This window comes from Erpetoichthys calabaricus (assembly GCF_900747795.2).
Source record: "Erpetoichthys calabaricus chromosome 1 unlocalized genomic scaffold, fErpCal1.3 SUPER_1_unloc_27, whole genome shotgun sequence".
NCBI lineage: Eukaryota > Metazoa > Chordata > Cladistia > Polypteriformes > Polypteridae > Erpetoichthys > Erpetoichthys calabaricus.
In genome coordinates this window covers 624,024-643,312 of record NW_026261593.1, presented here as the reverse complement: position 1 = coordinate 643,312, position 19,289 = coordinate 624,024, and the positions used below count along the sequence as shown (strand labels likewise).

General features: G+C 41.7%; 2 protein-coding genes and 1 non-coding gene across 3 annotated transcripts in view; all 3 read right to left on the bottom strand.

The window, feature by feature from the left end:
- Positions 1-19,289, bottom strand: part of LOC114643402 (zinc finger protein OZF-like) — a 719,868-nt gene that overhangs the window by 206,154 nt on the left and 494,425 nt on the right. The window lies entirely within an intron of this gene.
- Positions 1-19,289, bottom strand: part of LOC114642003 (zinc finger protein OZF) — a 1,360,360-nt gene that overhangs the window by 1,128,465 nt on the left and 212,606 nt on the right. The window lies entirely within an intron of this gene.
- On the bottom strand, positions 11,057-11,128 carry trnaq-cug (transfer RNA glutamine (anticodon CUG)). Its single transcript has one exon. It is a non-coding gene; the product is annotated as a tRNA-Gln (tRNA).

Here is a 19,289-nt window from a genome sequence, read left to right as displayed (position 1 = left end):
ATCTACAGCGAGTAAAACGACATTACCTCCTTTTTTTTTTTTACGATCTCTGAGATCTTGCTTTTTTCGGTTCAAGGCTTCATAAGCTCTTTTATGTTCAATGTTGTACTTAATAAGTAGTAATTATCCCAAACCATCATCTTTGAATGTTGCAAGACTTTCGCCTTGTATGTAGATCGGGGTAATTACATTCATTGCATTCCTAGTCTGAATCACAATCTGATTGTACGGGTGGTTACCTGGCACTGTAGGGTTGCCACCCGTCCTTTAAAATACGGAATCGTGCCGCGTTTGAGAATGAAATTGCGCGTCCCGTTTTGAATCAATACTGGACGGGATTTATCCCGTATTTTTTTTTATCATTTTTTTTTTAAAGCAGCGTCTCATGCAATCATCCCACACGCATTTTATGAAGATGCCTCCTTTCCTACTTTTGATTGGGTAATACTTGATGTCATCGTTAGTTTGATTGGTGTTTTTAACTGTCCAGTGAGGAGGGCGTGTCTTTTAAGTACAGTCTGCAAAGTGTTGGCACTGAGATGTTGCGTCAGCGCCATAGTTGAAGCCCCTAACGTTGCGGTCAGCAAGTCGGCTAACATCCGCCATGTGCCGTCTTTCAGTTGCGAGAAGCAGATCATAGAATGGTTGAAACTGTTGCCCCTAACGTTGCGCCATGGCGTGTGCTTCGTTTATACCTCGTGTCTTCTCATTAAACTTTTATCTCGCGAATATGTTATTGCAATCCGCAGCGGGAGCGTTTCTATAAAGTTAATTTAAACTTACGTTTTACACCGTGCTTTGTTTCCCTAATGAACATGCTTGTATGCTTAACTCGCTCCGTTCTCAATTGTTTAATTAATTTTTTGCTCTTCGCTGTTTGCGGCTGTTCCTCCATTTCCCCCTACTTCGTTCTTTTATCTCGCGAATATGTTATTGTAATCCTTAACGGGAGCGTTTCAATAAACTGATTGAAAATAGTTTTGCATTTACCTTTTTAGTAAAAGGCGAGCTTTTAAGCCTGAGAAATCACCCCGTAAATGCACACGTTTAATTGGACATGTGTTAATATGTATGGTTACACAGTATTAAAAGACAGTGAATAACGTCAGTTACCTTTCTTCCCGCGTTTGATAAAAGGTGAGCTTTTAAGCCTCAGAAATCACCCCGTAAATGCACACGTTTAATTGCACATGTGTTAATATGTATGCTCACACAGTATTAAAAGACAGTCAAAAATTAACGTCATTTACCTTCGTTCCCGCGTGTGACTCGTGCTGTAAATGTCTTCCTTGTTTTTAGATCACGTGATTACGTAGGAGGCATGATGACGCGATACGTGACTCCGCCTCCTCCATTACAGTGTATGGACAAAAAATATGTTCCAGTTATGACCATTACGCTTTGAATTTCGAAATGAAACCTGCCTAACTTTTGTAAGTAAGCTGTAAGGAATGAGCCTGCCAAATTTCAGCCTTCCACCTACACGGGAAGTTGGAGAATTAGTGATGAGTGAGTCAGTCAGTCAGTGAGTCAGTCAGTCAGTCAGTGAGGGCTTTGCCTTTTATTATTATAGATAATAAGAAACTTCCATCCCTCCAGGATAAGTATAGGTCCTTCCTCTCTTTCTTCTCTGTATCTCTGCTATCTCCAAAAAAATCCGTTTTAATTATATACTCTGAAAGAAATGTTCACAAGCTTTTCTCTACCTTTAAGTCTTTCTTAAGTCCACCTGCTGCTCCAAGACCTGTGTCATTCTTTCCTGATGATTTTGCTTCATTTTTCTCTTTCAAATTCACCAAAAGACACCAACGACATCTTCTGAGTCTCCTCTGTGTCGTTCTCCTCTTTCATCCTTCCCTACTCTAAATGACTCTGACATTTTTGACCCGACCTGTGCTCTGGACCCCATTTCTTCAAACCTTTCTGCAGTCCATCTCTCCTTCCTTGATTCCCTATTATCTTTTCTCTTTTCAATGCCTCACTGACCCCCAGTATCTTCTCTACTAATTTCAAGATGTCTTGTTAAATCCTTATGCTTAAAACCCATCTCTCATCCCATCTGCCCTTGAGAATTACCATCCTGTGTCCATTCTGCCATTTCTGTCCAAAACCCTAGAACTCATAGTTCATAAACACCTCTCTTCATTTGTCTCTGACTATAATCAACTAGATCTACTTCAGTGTGGATTCTCCAAGGGTCCCTCTACTGAGACTCCACTGCTTTCAGTCACAAATGCTCTTAGATCTGCTCGAGCTGCTTCTCCCTCCTCTGCCCTCATCCATCTTGCCCGTTCATCAGCCTTTGTTATGGTTCACCACTCCCTGCTTATCTCTTCTCCTAATTAAATTGGAATAAGCGGCTCTGCTTTGAACAGGTTCAAGACCTCCCTCTCGGACCGATCCTTTTGTGTCTCCTGGTCTAACTCCTTGTCTTCTTGACAACAGATGTGCTTCAAGGACTGGTGTTGGGTTCACTTTTCTTTTCCTTGTACATTTGTTCCTTTGTCAATGTTATTTCATCTCACCATCTTCTCCTACCACCTCAGTGGTGGTGACTCACAGATCTCCTCTCATTTCTCTCTTACAGTCCACTGCTTTCATGCCGAGATCTTCAGTTGCCTCCCTGCCATCTCAATCTGAATGAATGATCAGCACCTTAAAGTGGGGATCTGATCAAAGACTTTGTAATCAGAACAAGTAAGAGAACACTTTTCAAATAAATAAATGTAAATAAAGTGGAAGCAATCAAAAAACATTATTTTCCATCTTACTGTAAGTTTTCCTTCATTTTTAAAATAACATTTTATTTTAGTTTATTATTGTTTATATTTTGAATTAGATATTTATGGGGCCATCAAAATCTTTTAAGTTCTTGAATCCAGCAACATCCTTGTATTTTTTAATCCTTTCTTTTGTGTAAATTTGCTTTGTTGTGTAATAAAAATTAGGAAAGTAACCTGCTTAATAAAGCCCTGAAGACACAGCCTACAATGAATCTCGGCAGAACAACAAAGTGTTTCCATAATATTCTCATTATGATCAACTAATGTGGAACTGAACTGACAATACAGTCCTGTCAGCGGTGGATCGGTACGCTCAGTTCAGATCGGGCCGTGCTGTAAAGTGGAGTTTATTTTATTTTCTTCATTAAGCACATGTGCAGTGTGTCACATCAGCTCAAATATGATATCACACACTCCATAAATTATTAACGCTTGTGTAAAACAGATTGGTCAGCACCGTAAACTGTGTAATGAAGCAGACTTTCAATACGCATGTGTGCAGATCAGGTGGGCAGCGCAGATCGGGTAGTGACAATGGGTCCAGCTGAAGGGGTCTGTGATTGAGTAGTTCACTGGACAGCCAAATGGATTGCAGTGTTTTGTCACCTGGTGTACTGGACTTGAGTCAGATAAATCCTCCCTCAACCCTGACCTTCACCGTAATGTAACCGGGTGTCATCACTGATGTATAATATAAAGCAACACCCTCCTCAATGGAGTGGAGCTCTGGAGGTCCGCACTAAGAGTCTGTTGAAAAAGTTGAATGTAAGATTAGGATAAGAAGGGCTGGCATCAAGAAAGGCATTCGGTGTTTTATCAATTCATCCTGCTTTATCAAACTGTACATTTGTAGCACAAACTGACAGACCTGTGGTCTCCTACCACACACAGTGTTGGCAACTTTAACAGCTGAAAGAAATCCCCACAAAATAAGGAAGAAACTAACTGTGTGCAAAGAAGAGACTTGTATTATGATATTTTATTATTTTTCACGCTCCTCATAGCTGCATTTGTAACTGTTTTGGAAACCCACAAAACCACAGCATGAAAGCATAAAGGAGTATGCATGTAGTAAATCAGTTATTTGAAGGATCATATGAATAACAGCAAGTAATCAGATTTAAAAACATGTTGCGAATTGGGAAACCACTGAATATCTGGATGTCAGGTCACAAACACCAGGCAAATGGTTCAAAGACTCCTTCAAGCACTTCATAAAAATGAATATGAACTCCAGACAAATGTCGAACATCACTGTTATAAACTCAGGCAGCGTGATTCTATCGACACGTTATCAAACGTGGAGTAACTATGCTATGAGCATGTGCAGTAATCCTAAACAGCACGGCTGGACAGATAGCATGTTACAATAAAGCACTGGTCATACAAAATCACAGCAAAACCTCCATTGGAGAAGTCTAGTCAAAAATAGAGACCATATATAAAAATGAGAATAGCTACAGAAAAAGATTTGAAAAAGTGAATACGTGCCATGAACATTGTGAACACGTGTCTTGCTATAATCAGATTCGGTTTCCACGTCCGGCTCATGAGAACTTCATGGTAATGATGAAGCACTCATGTCGAGTACTAATGGAAAATACAATAAAATGAGGGAATGTGATTATCAACAACCTGCTACTCAGTAAGGAGTTTAAGAAGCTGCAGCCCAGTAAGTAGATGGCTAACTAAATTCATTTCAATATAAATTAGTGCAGTGGTTAGCGGTGCTGCTTCACGGATTTAACGATCTGGGCTTGAATCCATAGCCTGCTTTTATAAACTTGCCAACATCCATTTATGTCGACTGTAACTGTGTGAGGAAAACATCAGACTGTTTAGTGATATGTCCTGTTTCCAGAAAATAATGTACAGTAGCACACGATGGCATGTGGTGCTCATCTGAATGTATGCGGCGGCGCACACGCAGTATTGGCCGGTGCGACCTTAAAGTACCTGGTGCGCAGGCTACGGTAAGTGGTGGGCACAAGATAGTAATTTGTACGCACCAAGTTGTTTCCCAGGAAGACAAAAAACACCATATTTACTCAGGGGCTCCGTACGAGTGTGCAGTAGTGATGGAACGTTCGGATCATTTTACCGCCTCGGACCTTTGAGTCTCGTTCAGCAAAATGAACGAATCTTTTTTCGAGTCATTTCGTTCATTTTAGCAAAATATAATTAAAACGTTACCTGTTACCTCCCTAACACATCTACTGCTTACACAAATGTTGATCACACTACAAACAAGACAAAACTATAATGCTATAAGAAACAGAAAATATTAATTCATTGTTTACATGGGTCTTTAGTCTATGATTCGCAACTACTGAGCCAGTAAGTGGTCAAAGAACGAATGACTCGAAAGACTCGAGGAATGAACTAATCAATTCTCTTTCCGGCTCAGACTGCATAGGTTAAGCCTATGGGGCTGTCACGTGATGAACGAACGACTCAAACCCGAAGACTCGAGAGATGAACTAATCAATTCTCTTTCCGGCTCAGACTGAGTTGGTTAAGCTTATGGGGCTGTGACGTGATGAATGAACGACTCGAAAAACCCGAAGACTCGAAAAAACTATAGAAAGTTGTGCAAATGTGCATGCGCGACTGAACGACTCACTCCTACGAGACAACTCGTTCTTCCCGAGTCACATTAAAGGTTCAGGAACGACCCATCACTAGTGTGCAGACGAATACCTGTAAACATAAAGCACGTACCTAAACCCTTACCCTCCCACAAGCCTAATCTTAACCATAGTGTAATGGGGTATGCGATGGGCATTTTGTAATTAACGTTGTCGGCATTATCAGACGCACATCATACGTATTGCAGGCTGCAGTTAAACCCATCTCCTACCATCCCACACTACAGTAATCCCTCCTCCATCGCGGGGGTTGCGTTCCAGAGCCACCCGCGAAATAAGAAAATCCGCGAAGTAGAAACCATATGTTTATATGGTTATTTTTATATTGTCATGCTTGGGTCACAGATTTGCGCAGAAACACAGGAGGTTGTAGAGAGACAGGAACGTTATTCAAACACTGCAAACAAACATTTGTCTCTTTTTCAAAAGTTTAAACTGTGCTCCATGACAAGACAGAGATGACAGTTCTGTCTCACAATTAAAAGAATGCAAACATATCTTCCTCTTCAAAGGAAACAGAGAGTAAAGCAAACAAATCAATAGGGCTGTTTGGCTTTTAATTATGCGAAGCACCGCCGGTACAAAGCTGTTGAAGGCGGCAGCTCACACCCCCTCCATCAGGAGCAGGAAGAGAGAGAGAGCCAGAGAAAAACAAAGTCAAAAATCCATACGTGCCCTTTGAGCTTTTAAGTATGCAAAGCACCGTGCAGCATGTCCTTCAGGAAGCAGCTGCACACAGAATTTCTCAACGTCCCTATCGTCTAGGTGTGCGAACAGCCCCCTTGCTCACACCCCCCTATGTCAGCGCAAGAGAGAGAGAGAGAGAGAAAGTAAGTTGGGTAGCTTCTCAGCCATCTGCCAACAGCGTCCCTTGTATGAAATCAACTGGGCAAACCAACTGAGGAAGCATGTACCAGAAAGTAAAAGACCCATTGTCCGCAGAAACCCGCGAAGCAGCGAAAAATCCGTGATATACAGTATATTTAAATATGCTTACATATAAAATCCGCGATGGAGTGAAGCCTCGAAAAGCGAAGCGTGATATAGCGAGGGATCACTGTACTTTAATAAATAAACGCCCAGCCGTCTGCTTTTTATATCACCGCTGTACAAGAGCTGTAAGTGGCATCAAACTGAAGCGCCCAACCCTCGGTAAGGTCGTAATTAGGCAGCCCCGAAGCGCACGTTTGTAATTTTTTAATCCCACATTATCTCGTCCGAACGTGACATATTCACGTACGTATGAGATAAGGGTTATCCCATAATCTTTTTCACTGTGCGGTTCATAGCTTCCTGTCGCGTGTAGCTATGGCTGCATACGGCTGACGTCATCCAGGGCGACAGTTACCGAAACCACGCTGCCGCCTCCATAGCAGTGACGGTTTTCCTTTTTGTGTGTTCTGTGTAAGTAATGGCATCTCGAATCACATTCTCCAGAAAAACCTTAAGCACTCTGCGAGTTTCTTCGTATATCAGGCCAGAAATTCTTTTTACTCCACCTCGACGAGCTAAGCGGCGAATGGCAGGCTTTGTTATACCCTGGATATTGTCACGAAGAACTTTACGATGGCGCTTAGCACCACCTTTGCCAAGGCCCTTTCCTCCTTTTCCACGACCGGACATTACCACTCACTATTCGTTAGCTTTCAAACACAAAATAAACACCAACAGACTGCCGTAGACTACTTTTCGAACAAACCGAAGCTAAGTACTGTAAAGGTATTGACCGGACCTATTAGGAAACACGCACTTCTAAAATGGGCGCTCAGATTCAAACCGCGAGCTCACTCGGCTTTACTTTTCTCCTGATTGAGAGCAGATGCACGTAAATCCGAAACTGTACCTGGTGAAACAAAATTTCCATATTCAAAATTTAAATAATACACTTTCTGTCTTCTTAAAAACTATATTTGATGTGACCTTTTTTAATTCTAAAAGGAATTTTTTTTGTTTTTTTTTAGATATTTCCATAGTAACTTATAATTGTTTTGTGTTATGTATGTAAGGAGTTTTTTGCATTTTATCAGGTGTTTTTTCCTTTACAATTAGCAAGTATAATTCAGTACTCTGTTAATTTTCATTTCTTCTTTTGGGCTAGTTAAGGGCAGCCAGGTTGAGTTTGTAGATAAGGCTTTGGAATTTTAAAATATAATTTTTTAAATCTCTGTTATTGATACACGTTACCCAAAAGCAGGTCACTTCAGTCAGGACCCTTGTTGGATGAATGAGGTGGAGAGACAGATGTTGAATTGAAAAGCTCAATCCTAATGGATATGTTTCACATTTATGCCCTATGCTAGTTTTTCTGGAAGTATTTAAAATATTTTAGCAAAATATAAATGCATTTTGCATGTTGTGAAACCACAAGGGGATAAGTGGTATTTGGATTCTGTGACCCGAGTAAAGTGAGGTTTTCTTTTTTCATGGTTGTTTTTGATATTATTTATTGTACATCATTGACGCCTGTTCTCTCATAACATTTTCTTGTACCTCCATTCTCCTTGAAAACATGATTACTTCATATTTATTCTGCACCACACTCCAGTCCAGTTGGTGGCAGTAATGCACCATAGGTGGGTCTGCTAACTGCCATAAAAAGACAAAGAAGAAGAAGAAGAAGTTGGTTTCATGACAGCTTGGCTGTGTTGCACATGGTGTACTTTTCATTTTCTGAGTATTTTTTGTAATATGTGCACTTTGTTTGGCTCTTTCTAAAAAATCTAATACTTTTATTAAAAATACTAATGCAGTGTAATCCGTTTAGCTGTATTGTTATGTGTATAAAGTACAAAGACTCTCTGATGTGTACTCATCATTGCCGTGCCAAATCTCTCACTGTAGGCTTTGTAAATTAACCACACAGAATGTATAATGTGAAAACTATGCACTGTTTGGGAAATGTAATCATACAATTTGAGCATGCATCTGTAACTGCTTAAGAAACGGAACTGAAGATGAAAAGTAAAATAATAAGCAGAATGTACAACCCCAAGTCCAATGAAGTTGGGACGTTGTGTAAATAAAAACAGAATACAATGATTTGCAAATCCTTTTCAACCTATACTCAATTGAATACACTACAAAGACAAGATATCGAATGTTCAAACTGATAAACTTTATTGTTGTTTTGCAAATCTTCACTCCTTTTGAATTTGATGCCTGCAACACGTTCCAAAAAAGCCTGGACAGGGGCCTGTTTACCACTGTGTTATATCACCTTTCCTTTTAACAACACTCAATAAGCGTTTGGGAACTGAGGACACTAATTGTTGAAGCTGTGCAGCTGGAATTCTTTCCCATTCTTGCTTGATGTACAACTTCAGTTGCTCAACAGTCCGGGGTCTCCGTTGTCGTGTTTTGCTCTTCATAATGCGCCACACATTTTCAATGGGAGACAGGTGTGGACTGCAGGCAGGCCAGTCTCGTACCCGCACTCTTTTACTACGAAGCCACGCTGTTGTAACACATGCAGAATGTGGCTTCGCATTGTCCTGCTGAAATAAGCAGGGACGTCCCTGAAAAAGACGTTGCTTGGATGGCAGCATATATTGCTCCACAACCTGTATGTACCTTTCAGCACTGATGTGCCTTCACAGATGTGCAAGTTACCCATGCCATGGGCACTAACACACCCCCATACCATCACAGATGCTGGCTTTTGAACTTTGCGTTGATAACAATCCGGATGGTCCTTTTCCTCTTTGGCCCTGAGGACACGACGTCCATGATTTCCAAAAACAATTTGAAATGTGGACTCGTCAGACCACAGCACACTTTTCCACTTTGTGTCAGTCCATCTCAGATGAGCTCGGGCCCAGAGAAGCCGGCGGCGTTTCTGGGTGTTGTTGATATATGGCTTTCACTTTGCATGGTAGAGTTTTAACTTGCACTTGTAGATGTAGCGAGGAACTGTGTTAACTGACAATGGTTTTCTGAAGTGTTCCTGAGCCCATGTGGTAATATCCTTTACAGAATGATGTCGGTTTTTAATGCAGTGCCGCCTGAGGGATCGAAGGTCACGGGCATCCAGTGTTGGTATTCAGCCTTACGTGCAGAGATTTCTCCTAATATTGATTTTTCTAATATTTTGATGATATTATGGACAGTTGATGATGAAATCCCTAGATTCCTTGCAATTGTATGTTGAGAAACGTTGTTCTTAAACTGCTGGACTATATGCCCACAGAGTTGTTCACGAAGTGGTGAACCTCGCCCCATCCTTGCTTGTGAACGACTGAGCCTTTTGGGGATGCTCCTTTTATACCCAATCATGACAAACACCTGTTTCCAATTCACCTGTTCACTTGTGGAATGTTCACAACTGGTGTTTTTTGAACATTCCTTAACTTTCCCAGTCTTTTGCTGCCCCTGTCCCAGCTTTTTTGGAACGTGTTGCAGGCATCAAATTCAAAAGGTGTGAAGATTTGCAAAACAACAATAAAGTTTATCAGTTTGAACATTCGATACCTTGTCTTTGTAGTGTATTCAATTGAATATAAGTTGAAAAGGATTTGAAAATCATTGTATTCTGTTTTTATTTACGTTTTACACAACGTCCCAACTTCATTGGAATTGGGGTTGTAATTTGAAGAAAGAAGGGGAATGGTGGTATCATAACACCAGCTATGACACCCACTGTGAGCAGAAAAATAAGCAAGAATTGTAGCCTAACCTTAATTAAATAATACCAAGAATCTGTGGTAAAATTAAATTATTTCCAGTTTACTTTTGTTTGTTACAACGATGCCTCAGGAACATGACAAATATGCGTTCCACCCATTAGCTCGATTGTAAAACACAAGAGCAGGCTATTTAGTTTTTTAAATTTTTTAAAAAATATGCTTCACTTCAAAAATCATTGTCATGCTACAAATTAAAATATACCATTACAGTGAAGAGGTAACTTCAATTTGAAAAATACTGAACATATCCTAACTTATAAAAACATGAATGATTCAAAACTGTAATGTACAGTTACTTCCCAAAAAGTTCTTGTGCAAAGTATATAAGACATCTGTATGAATTAATAAATTTTCCTAAATTCTTCACACGTGTGGCATATTTATAAATCATAAATCACCCATATCATGTTAAATTTGTGCATGTAAAGAAAGTGCCCTCAAATATCTCTATGTGGAAGAAAATACAGAAAGAGAAAGAAATGGTCCCCGTTCGGGGTAAGAAAAGAAATCCCTGCACTGGAAATAATTCTCCGATTGTCTTTATAGATTTTGGATGGAGGGTGTTGAGAACACAAATATTAGCTGATTAATATTAGCAAATAGTAATTATTATTAATATTAACAGATGTTAGCTACCTCAGATTATTGATCACTTGTGAGAGCCAAAGGGCAAGTAAGTGCTTTCCAGGAGAATTTGGAGGTCTGCACAGTCCCCCTGCAAGCAGATTAACTTCAATTGTCAGCCGCTATCCACACTGCAGATATTTAAAAAACGCACAAACAGAGTAAACTGCCTTAGATTTTTCACGAAGTGTGCAAGTGAAGTAACCAGTTACAGTCCTTTTAAATGTATGCTTTTAAGACTCGCTCTGAACTTTTATCACCGAAAAGTAATGTCTCTTTATTTCGTGTGTCCGAATTTTATGATCCAAGACAGACAAACAGGTTCCACCGAGACTTGAACTCGGATCGCTGGATTCAGAGTCCAGAGTGCTAACCATTACACCATGGAACCGTCTTAAGTGCTTTTATACAGTAAATACGGTAATGGCGAAGCACTGTAACGTGTTTATTTACATTTTAGGTGCTAGTTTGACATACTAAAAACTGTTCAGTGCTTTTTTTTAATAATGTAAATATACTTGTAATACTTCTGTGCCCTCGGAATCTTTACCCGATGCATACGCTGCATTTTTGCGTCTCATATTTGGGACGACCTTCACACATTTAAGAGTTTTTATTTACCTCTGGTGAGAATTTCCGCAGTTCCTACCTGTGACATTTCACCTTCCCTCATAGTTGAGCTCACTTGAAGTTTTCTGAGTGTCTTAGGAGACTCTTTGGATGGCAGTACCTGTTCATTTCATACGTTGCCCAAAAAGCAATTATAGATGTTCTAAAAAAATCGTAAAAAATAAGAAGCAAACGAAACATATTGTAGCATACCTGTGTCCGGATATAAGAGGGACTAACTGTTTTAGAGGCCAAGTCCAAAATGATGGGATTCCTGGAGAAGCGGACTTGAAATCCTCGCTAGTGAGCAGAAATTGAGAGGGGCGTGTCACCGCTGCTGAAGCCCATCCCCCTGGCTGCGTGGCTCTAATGTGTACCCGAGTATTAGGTCGGCTCACGGAGGGGAGGAACAGGGAGACAGACAAGTTGCCTGTGACCCCGGGTACGCGAGAATTTAACCCTACCTCTGTAATACACCTTACTGTCAGATGTGTCCGATTGAAAACCGCATGGGGGGTGGCGTGATGATTTCGCGCTGTCCACGGCCGTTTTCCGAGAGCTGAACAGGGGAAACAAGGCTCAAAGATCAGGGGCTATAGGTCTAGCTTCTGTGAACATGTTGGGGGACGTCTCTCGAAGATTAGGGGCAACACGCTTGAGATCGGAGGCTAAAGCCCTGGAACACACCTGCCTAACGACGCCACTGGGCAGGCGGTGTTTATGTGTGGGCAAATGAGATAAGCAGCTGGGAGCGCCCATCGGAGTGTAAAGCGGCAAATTCCAATCCCGTTACAATATTAAACGTGTCGAATTTCTCTAGATAAAATGCGACAACAAAAATTATTTCTTTGGGACCCATTTTTTTATACATTATTGTAGAGCATCGAGATAGAAAGACTATAAGACCCATAACGAATGGGAGTTAAGCCAAATAATGGGCGCATTTTTTCCACAACAAATGATGTACAATAGTCTTCTTGCAGAAATAAACTACGCTGTAAAAGCCATGTAAACCGTTCCGTAAAAATAACAGTCACTTCTCTAGACGGGCTATTGCACTCTCACAGTGTTACAGATCGTGTGGTGTCCCTTTCCACGTCTCTCCGTTATCATTTACATCGCCGTGTTTATACTGTCCTGACAATCTCCACCAGCGTTCTCGAGCCTTCTCGGACTTGAAAGGTATAACGAGAAATGTCCTGGGGTTCCAGGAACGTAGAACTCAGGACACCTGTGAATACCCTGCTATCGATCGCCTCTCCATCCCCGTCTCTAGGTGACAATGCTGGTTACTACAGTGTGTATGTTTTGTACATTGGATAAGGCCGGTTTTTTTTTACTTCGTTGTCTCACTAGAAGGTACTACTTAAAAAGGAACTATCTATCTAATGTGAAATTCTCCCCTGGGAAACCCTTACTGAGTGCAGATAGACGTGCGGGTATACAATGACCAGGGTGAGGTCCCGCCTTGTACCCAGCAGCATAGACTCGTCTAGAAAACGATTGACAATATGCTCCATTGCAAGGAGCTTTAAAAGGAAAACATTATTTCAGTATGTTATTGGCACAACAACTTTGCAAAATAAGTAATGTTACATAACAGGAAGATACAATTGATGCTTTGAACAGAATAATAAAAGGTTAAAAGAAATTTTTAGCAGAGAATGTTTTCGATCCATCGACCTCTGGGTTATGGGCCTAGCACGCTTCCGCTGCGCCACTCTGCTCTATATTTCTATTAACTTGTAAATTAAATAAATAAATAAATAAATAAATAATCAACATGTCGCTAGAGGGCGATGTTTATCAAATCTAGTTTATTTTTATTTAAATAAAATAAAAGTAAACCAAATGATCACTTAACGGTGCCATAAAATGATTTAAATAGGTCACAAATGTTCAAAACTATAACTAAATCACAAAAGACACCAGAGTATAAAAATAAAAAGAAAAAGGCAAAAGAAAAGCAATACAGTACATTTATTATTCAATTGAAATATTCTGTATCATACAATAGTTAAAATCTTTTTTTTTTTTTTTTTTTAAAGTCATAATTGTTGCCTTGGTGGCGCAGCTTCCCGGGTCCTCCCTGCGTGGAGTTTGCATGTTCTCTCCGTGTCTGCGTGGGTTTCCTCCCACAGTCCAAAGACATGTGAGTTAGGTGCATTGGCGATTCTAAATTGTCCCTAGTGTGTGTGTGTGTGTGTGTGTGCGCGCCCTTGTTTCCTGCCTTGTGCCCAGTGTTGGTGGGATTGGCTCCAGCAGACCCCCGTCACCCTGTAGTTAGAATATAGCGGGTTGGATATGTATAATGAGGACGCGGGACACGGAGTCGCAACCTTAGAAAACGTTTATTCAACAACCAGCATGCAGTTCCCAACCCTTCAACATCCTGGGCATACCGCAAAGCCTCATGGGAATAGTAGTCCTATTACTACACCTCCTCCTTTTAGCTTTATTCGTCTTTTCCTTTTTCCCTTTCTCTTTCTTTCCCAACAACACATAATGAACACTTTTTTTTTCTTTTACACAGCAAAACATATGCAACCACTTAGATTTAGAACACTTGTGCGATGTTATTTTCTCTGATAGTTCACAAATCCATTCTGTCAGGCGCTTTCACCATTCGACCAGACCTAGTAATAGTTCCTGTGGGTCGAAGATGGCTTCTATTTCGCCTGAAGGTACCTCTATCTGTTTCTACCACATATGATCTGGGAGTACTGGCAGACCTGACAACTGCACCACTAGTTCCTTCTGTAGTGATCCAAACCTTCTGTCCAGGTGTGAGTTGTGACAGAGGTCTGGACCTGTGTCTCCTGTTGTAATATTTTGCCTGCTGACGCCGTCCTTCTTCATCCTTCTTTCGAAAAGCAAGCAGGTCCGGCCACTGAGGATCCATTTTAGCTGTTGGTTGGGGTAGGGACGTACGCAGGTTTCTCCCCATTAGCAGTTGTGCTGGTGAGAACCCATGTTCCAGTGGAGTGGCTCTGTATGCCAGTAGTGCTCGGCTATGATCAGGATCCTTCTTCCACAAGTCCTTTATAGTCCGCACTGCACGTTCGGCCTCCCCGTTGGCTTGGGGATAACGTGGGCTGCTGGTGACATGTGTGAACTGATACTCCTCTGCAAACATTTTGAATAGATCTGAGGAAAACTGTGGCCCGTTATCAGAAACAACAGTCTCTGCAGTTCCATGTCTTGCAAAGATCTCCTTGATAGCTTTAACGGTGACTTCAGCCGAAGTGCACTTAAGCTCAACTACCTCAATATATCTTGAGAAAAAGTCTATTAAGAGAAGGTATTGTCTCTTGGACCATTCAAAAAGATCCATACCGACCTTTTGCCATGGGCGGTCTGGGACCTGAGTTGGTGTCAGTGGTTCGTGAGACTGTACCCTGTGTTTTTGACATATCTCGCAGCTATCCAGCATGCGACCAATCTCTGTGGAGATGCCTGGCCACCAAACAGACTCTCGAGCTCTGGCTCTGCACTTGGAAATCCCCTGATGGCCTTCATGCAGACGCTCTAGAATGTTTGTTCTGAGGATATGTGGTATTACCAATCTCTGTCCTTTCATCAGAAGATCGTTTGCAAGATGAAAGTCCATTCTATGCTGCCAAAAGGGCTTAATATCTGGGTCTAGCTGGCATTTCTCTGGCCATCCAGTGGAACAGTGCTCAATCACTTTTCTACACACATAACCTTCTTTTTGTGCCGTCTTTACAGTCTCCAACTTCCTGTCTGAGGCTGGGAGACCTATCACCAGACTGTCAACAAAAACTTCCACCTCTTTCTCAAACTTCAGCTCACCTGCAGAGGGCGGACCAGGTAGCGGTGCTCTAGACAGGGCATCAGCTGTGACGAGGTTCTTTCCTGGCACATGAATGATGTTAAAGGTAAAGTGTAGCAGTCTTAAACGAAACCTCAAGACCCTCGGGGGAAGATCATCCAAGCCCCTAGTGCTGAGCAGAGGGACCAGAGGTTTATGGTCTGTCATTAAAGTGAAATGTAGACCCATTAAGTATGATGACAGTCTTTCACATGCCCATGTGACAGCTAACACCTCCTTTTCAATTTGGGCGTAGCGCCTCTCGGTGTCTGTTAGTCCTCTTGAAATGTATGTAATGGGTCGCCATGAACCATCTTGCTGCTTTTGTGTAAGAACAGCTCCAATCCCATATGACGATGCATCTGCTGCCACTCTTGTGTCTGCCATGTTAGAGTACTGAGCAAGTACTTCTGGAGAGCTTAGTATCCCTTTCAGTCCTTGAAAAGCTGTTTCTTGGGGTTCTGCCCAACTCCATTCATTTCTCTCCTTTTGCAGATCCTTTAATGGCATTGTTATCGTGGCGAGCTGTGGCACAAACTTTGCAAGGTAGTTGGCCATGCCCATGAGACGTCGCACATCTGCCACACATGTGGGTTGCGGCAGCTGTTGTATCGCCTTGACTTTGTTTGGGTCGGGCTCAATGCCGTTTGCGGAAACCTTGTGACCCACAAACATGATTTCAGTCTTGGCAAACTCGCATTTTTCATTTAAAGTGAGTCCTTCTTTTTGAAACTTTTGGAGCACACGGTGAAGTCTTTGGTCATGTTCTTGTTTGTCCCTGCCATAGACAAGCACATCATCGGCATGGCAGATGACTCCCTCAAAGCCCTTGAGCATTTGAGACATCCTCCTCTGAAAATGTTCTGGCGCCAATGATATTCCAAATAGGAGGCGGTTGAAGTGATATCTCCCAAAAGGAGTGATGAAAGTTGTGAGGGGCCTTGACTGTGGAGTAAGAGGGATTTGCCAAAATCCAGATCGAGCGTCCAGTTTTGTAAACACCCTAGCATCTTTCAACATCGCTAGTGTTTGGTCTACTGCTGGAAGGATATGACGTTCTCTTTTTACTACTGCGTTTAAAGGTGTGAGATCTACACATATCCTAGGTGGCTTCCCACCTACTTTGGGGATGACTACCATGCCTGAACACCATGCTGTTGGCTCAGTAACATTAGAAATAACTCCCATTCCTTCCATTCTGTGTAGCTCTGCATGCACTGCATCTCTGAGGGGCAGGGGGACCCTTCTGGGGACAGACAGAGCCACCGGTGTAGCTCCCTGTTCTAGCTGAATGTGGTAAGACTCTTGTAGCTTGCCTAAACCCTGAAAAACCTCTGGATAAGCAGCTCTGAAATCTACATCAGACTTCATAACTGTGTGTACTCTGTACACCAAGCCCAAAGCTTCACATGCTGGTCTGCTTAATAATGGCTGAACTAGCCCTGAAACCAGGTAAATATCCTCTGATGTACTGCGGCCTTTTGCTATTATTTGTGCTTTATAGCAGCCCTTCACGTTAAGTGGGTATCCACCAGGCCCTAAAAGAGTCTTTTGGGGTTTCTGCAGTGCTCCATCTCGTTCTGGTATGTACCACTTCTCAGGAATGGACGTAACGTCTGCCCCAGTGTCTAACTTAAACTCAACATTTTCCCCATTCATTAGGACTTTTTCTACCCATGGTTTGGATCTCTCAGTCCCTACTTCTCCCAAAAACACAAAATCTTTGCTGTTATCTTGACATTCTACAACCTCACGTAAGCCTGCAGCTTCACTATTGCGACAAACTACGGCAAAATGTCCCTTTTTATGACACTTACGACATTCAACGTCTCTAGCGGGACAGTCTTTCCATGAGTGTGTATTTTTACACCCACAGCGGCCACACTCTTTAACACACAGCTTGTCTGGTCCTTGTCTTTTCTTTGTCTGTTGCCACGTTTGTGGCTTTGCTTTCTTCATGTTTGTCCGTATGGCGTCCATGTTGGCAGTTTTTTCCTCTTGTACACTGCTGAGCAATATTGTTTGTTGTTTCCTCACAGTTTCGCTCTGTCTGACCTTAAGTATGGCTTTAGAAAGTGTTAAATCTGAGTCCAGTTGTAGCTGTTCTGACAACTTTTTGTCTTTAATGCCAACCACAATTCTATCTCTTATAAGTTCCTCCTTAAGCATTCCAAAACCACAGTTCTCTGACAACTTATGTACAGCTGTGATGAAGGACTCTGCACTCTCCCCTTCTTGTTGCCGTCTTGAGTTAAACTGTGCTCTTTCAAAAATAACATTGTGTTTTCCCACATAATGCTGTTCAAATGCTGATTTAACAGAGTCATATTTCTTTTTATCTGCATCAGACAGAGGTAAACCGCCAAAACATCATCAGCTGCATCTCCCATGGCATATAAGAGCGAATTCACCTGATATTCCTCCGTTTTTTTCATTGAGAGCTGTTGCAATTCTGAACCTTTCGAATCGTCTGATCCACTTCGGCCAGTCTGTGGGACAGGTAAAGTCGAACGGCTCTGGGGGAGTTATTTGCACAGTTGTCGCCATCCTGGTTGGTAAATCCCTGTTCTCCTCGCGTTCAGGATCCAAACTTTCAGATGCGTCCAACTGCTGCGCGTCTCCCTCCGCCTGCATGTGCCTCGCAGCGACTTTCACTCACACCAGCTGACTCTTCCTGACACAGCCGTGCGCACACCCTCTCATCTGTCCTGCGACGGTAATAACAACATCTTCCGAACTTTTAAAACAGACTGGAGACTTACAGTTCGTAGCTTCTGACACCATGTATAATGAGGACGCGGGACACAGAGTCGCAACCTTAGAAAACGTTTATTCAACAACCAGCATGCAGTTCCCAACCCTTCAACATCCTGGGCATACCGCAAAGCCTCATGGGAATAGTAGTCCTATTACTACAGGATAATGGATGGATGGATAATTGTTGCCGAACATAGTCGGTGGCTATGTGCACCGTGCTTTACTCAATTACATCCATTCGTCCTTCCATCTTTCAAACCTGCTTATCCAGTCATCTGGAAAATACATTTTGTTTGGAAAAGTACAATTGTGAAGTTTTAGAATTTATACTTAGGAAACAAAATAGTGCACAGTAACATGCCTTTGTCTCACTGAATAAACCTTGCAACAATTCAGAGCTCTGCAAATTATTGCAACAACAACATCATAAATGTATTCAAATGTCAGTAGCTGGACATCCCTCAGTTACACTTGTCTGCTCTTTAGATAGATAGATAGATAGATAGATAGATAGATAGATAGATAGATAGATAGATAGATAGATAGATAGATAGATAGATAGATAGATAGATAGATAGATAGATAGATAGATAGATCTTTATTTGTCCCCAAGGGGAAATTTGGCTTTCTATAAAAGCTCTTTAAATGAATAAATACATAAATAGACAGATAAATACAAATATACACACATATACCAGAATGACTAAAAAGGAAGAAGAAAGAAAACGCCTCAGTGTTAGTGTGTCATGGAGAGAATGTGCAGCATTGTTCATAATGCCACTCAGTTTTGTTTTACCTCTCTCCTTTGCTGCTACCTCCATGGTCCAGAATGCATCCTATAACTGAGCCTGCCCTTTTAGTTAGCTTGTACATTCAGTGGCCTCTCTTGAAGTGATCTTACCAGCCCAACACACACCATACTGGTTATCAAAGAGTCACAGAAGATGTGATGGATGTCACTATTGAGTCTCCCAAGTAAAAAAGATCATGCTGTGCCCTTCCTTATATAGTTCCTCTGTGTTCTGAGACAAGTCCACCCTGTTATTGATGTGGCCCCCCAAGTACTTGTAGAACCTCATTATCTTTATATCCACTACCTGCTTAGTGACCAGACATAGAGGCTATTTGGTGTGTCAAAAGTCAATAAGCAATTCCTTGGTTTTGCTGATTTCTGAGATGCAGACAATTCTCTTTGCACCAAGAAACAAAGTTGTTTACCTGACTCCTCTCCTCTGTCTCATCCCCCTTATCATTATATACCCCATAATTGCTGAATCATCTGAGACATTCCACAAGTAACATGACCTGATCCTATATTTATAGTATGAGGTGTACAGAGTGAAGAGAAGAGCAG